A 4,113-nucleotide genomic window follows, 5' to 3' on the forward strand; every position below is an offset into this window, starting at 1 on the left:
GGGATTCTAACAGTATTCCCAAAGCCAATGCCGGTGATGTATAACGCTCAAGTGTTCCCTCGCTTTTTTGCCACCAATCTTACCTTGGGAGTCCCTTACTTGCCCATGGATACAGATTCTCAATATGCACCTGCAGGAAATTACACCTTAGAAGGCAGTTTATGTTTTTTGATTAGTAATAATATTACTTATGAAAATAGCTCTTGCATAAAGTTGTATAATAAATCTGCAGCCTGGGTAGATTTTCCAACAACCCCTGGATTGGCCAATGCTTCCTGGATATCAGGATGGTGGCCTGCCATGGAGAAGAAGGACCAGGGGTCTACCATTCCTTCTCAGCTACGATGGGTCCCTCGTTGCTATGGCAATCGTGGGGATGGTATCTTGCCGTGGGCGGGATGTCAAGGGCGCAATAACATTTGGGCAAAGAAAGGATACTTTACATTTTCTCCCCGGATAAATGTGAGTGGAAATTTTCAGGGTTGTGTGTGACCTCTGTTCAGTATGATAACATGACTCAGGCAGCAAACTACTCTAAACAGTTGTCTCAGATGCTCTTGCAGAATTGGTCCGCGGAATTTGACTACACCTTGAAGCAACTGCGCCTTGCCGTGGTCACCATCAACTCCACGTGTGTGGATGTCTCCTTCGCATCTGGATTGTCATCCTGGATCCGCACAGCCATCTCCAGCCTGAAGGAGTGGGCGGGACTTGGAGCTTTGACGGGGTTGCTGTTACTTGTTGTGTTATTTTGCCTGTGGTGTTTGTGCAGGATGAGGACAGCTCATCGGCAGGAATTGGCCATGATAGCTCAAGCCTTTTATGCCCTTGAGGCTGGACAATCGCCACAAACATGGCTGGCCTTCCTTGAATGCTAGGCATGGGTGCAGGGTGAGAGGCAAAGCACTGCAGAGAGAACGAGCCATTACGTTCTCTGGAAGGCAAGTCTGTCTGCATGTGGGTTGGCATCCCAGATCCCACCCCCGCGAAAAGGATGCTTTTCCAGGTGGATGCCTGGCAGTGGGGGACAGACCCCTACCTTCTCCTGTAATCCTTAGATGCCTGGTTCTAAAACAAAAAGGGGGAACTGTGGGGAGCCATTGCACCGCGCCCTACAGATGGCGCCGGCTCCTTTCTCCTGGAAGGACTGGCGAGAAACAAACAACTCCTAATAAGGAGTTGGCTGAGCTCCCTTCTGGCTTCCGCATTGCTGTGCCAATCAATCCTTGCCACTTGGCTGCTTTTGATTGGTGTGCTGATGGCTATAAGAGGGATGGGAGAGGGAAGGAGGGGGAAGAAGAAGCTTGTTCAAGGTTCCTGAATAAACTGCTTGAAGAAGAGTTCGGGTTGTGTCTTCCTTGCTGGTCGAGGGATGCGACATCCATGTATTTGCTTATGTTCTAGAGATTCTTGAGTTGTTGATTTCCACCTTCATTCCATTGTGGTCAGAGAAGATGCATGATATGATTTTGATTTTTTGAATTTGCTGAGACTTTTTTTTTAGTCCTAGCATGTGGTCTATCCTAGAGAAAGTTCCATGCATGGTGTATTCTTCAACTGAGGCATGAAAAGTTTTCTAGATATCTGTTAGGTCTATTTTGTCCATAGTGTAGATTAGCTCTTTTTTTGTTGATTTTTCTGTCTAGCTAATCTGTCCTTTGATGAAAGTGGGGTGTTGAAGTCCCCTGTTTGTATTTTATTGGAGTTTCTGTCTCCCTTTGGATCCACTAACATTTCTTTTGATAGTCATGTTCTCTGGCATTGAGTACATACGTATTTATTATAGTCACATGTTCCTGTTGAATTGGTTTCTTAATCATTACATAGTTACTTTTTTGTCTCTTAACTGTTTTTGTGTTAAAGTCTATTTTATTCAGTAAAATGATGGCTATACCTGCACTTTTGTGTTATTTAGCATGGGATATCTTTTTCCATCCTTTCAGTCTATGTCTATCTTTGTTGGTAAGGTGTGTTTCTTGTAGGTAGAAAATAGGTGGGTCTTATTTAATCCATTTAGTCAGTCTGTATCTTTCAATTGGAGAATTTAGGCCATTTACAGTCATCGTTACTATTGATAAGTAATAACTTGGCCTTGGCATTTATTATGGCCCTGCTATACATGTTCCTATTGTTTACTTTGGATTTCCTTTGTACTTTTACTGGGATATTTTCTGTCTTCACATTCTCTCGTAATGATAACTATCTTTCTATGTTTCTGTGTATAGCACATCACTAAGCATCTTTTGTAAGGCTGGATGCGTGGTGACATTCTTTCAATTTCTGTTTGTTATGGAAGGTCTTTCACCTTCATTTATAAGTGAGAGTTTTGTAGCATAAGTATTCAGGGTTTACAGTTTTTTCTCTTAAGGCTTGGGCTGTGTCTCTCCATTGTCTCTGAGCCTGTAGGGTTTCTGATGAGAAGTCTGCTGTGAGTCTAATTGGAGATTCTTTGAAAATAATCTGGTGTTTCTCTGGTGCACATTTTAGAATCTTTATGTTCTGTTGAAAATTTGAATACAATGTGTTACGGTTAAGGTCTTTACTGGTCATATCTTTAAAGACTCCATGTGCTTTGTGTACTTGGATGGTCTTTGCTTTCTCCAAATTGGGGAAGTTATCTGTATTGATTTCACTAAATAGGCCTTCTAATTCATTCTTTCCACATTTTCATGAAATACTAAGATACATATGTTTTTTTGTTTTATTGTGTTTTGTAAATCCTCAACGATTTTAAATTTTTCTAATTTTCTCTTTTTTTGTTCGGACTGAAAAGTTTTTGAAGAATTTTCTTCCAACTCAGATATTTTTTCTTCCTCCTCATCAAGTGAAAGGATTATCAGACTGTATTTTTTGACATTGAATTCTTCATTTCAAATATGTCATTTTGATTTCTCTTCAAAATCTCAATTTCATGGAAAAATTTTTCATGTCATGTGTGGCTTTCTTTAACTTATAGATTTGCTTCTCATTGCTTCTGAATAATCCTATGATTAATCTTTTGAATTCTGTTTCAGGCATTTCATCAATCTCTTTATGTTCATATTCTAATATAGAAGTGTTGCTGTGTTCCTTTGGGTGGGTCATTTTTATCTTTATTTTTGTCTCTTGAATTTCTGCTTTGATATTTAGAAATTTGTGGAGATACTTGCTGATTTTTTCCTTTAATGGCTTTTATCCTTGAACTAAGCCTCTGTGACATAGTGGAATGTCTGTTCTTTCAGTGAATACTCAAAGGTGTGTGCTGCTTGTGGCCAGGGAGTTCTGGTCAGTGCTCCAGTGGGGGTGGAGTGGGTATCTAGGGTATACCCAAGTTGGGGGTGGCAGATCTCCTCTTGTTAATAGAAAGGGTAGTATGATCACTCTGTTGGTGTAATCATATCCTAACCACCTCTCTTCCAAGGTGATCAATGCCTGAGTCTTAGCCCTCAGTGGGTTCAATGCTCATCTTTGCTCTCACTTGAACTGCATGAAGGATCTGTGCGGTCCTCCAATGTGAGCATGGATCCCACTACAATAACGCACTCCAGGAAGTCCAGGAGTTCTGAGCATATGGAGTCACTCATGGTGATTGCCCAGGGACCCAGCTACACCTTGCACCCTCTCATTCAGTCATATGGTTCCCACATTCTCAGCAGACAGGGCTCCCACAGTCACTGGGTGCAGAAGATCCACTCTTCCCCATTAGCCTGCCCTCACGATTGAGAGGCTTAGGCATTCCTGGAGCCAACTGCTGTGGGTACTCCACCTAGGTGGTTTGTGCCCTGGAGCCTGTGATACATTGAGATGCTGCAGTTACCTCACAGTTATACAAGGTTATGCAGCACTCTGTCAGTCTTCCCAGCCAGACTCAAAGTCAGTAGGTAACATGGATTTCTTTCTCTCAGGTAAAATGCTTGGATCACAAGAGTGTACAAGAGGCACTGGCTGCAGTCCTAGTTGTTTGACAATTGTTCCTTCTTCCTACTGGTTGCTTGTAATATACAAGGGTCTCTTCAACTGGTACTGATTTCAGAATGGCTCCTTTCCCCACCTGTTGCCAGGTACATGCACCTGAGATGCTGCAGCTGCTATTGCTGACAAGAGGGCATTTTATTCCTTCCAGTTGCTGGATAC

The sequence above is a fragment of the Oryctolagus cuniculus genome, chromosome 2 (genome assembly GCF_964237555.1).
Source record: "Oryctolagus cuniculus chromosome 2, mOryCun1.1, whole genome shotgun sequence".
In the NCBI taxonomy this organism is placed as follows: Eukaryota; Metazoa; Chordata; class Mammalia; order Lagomorpha; family Leporidae; genus Oryctolagus; species Oryctolagus cuniculus.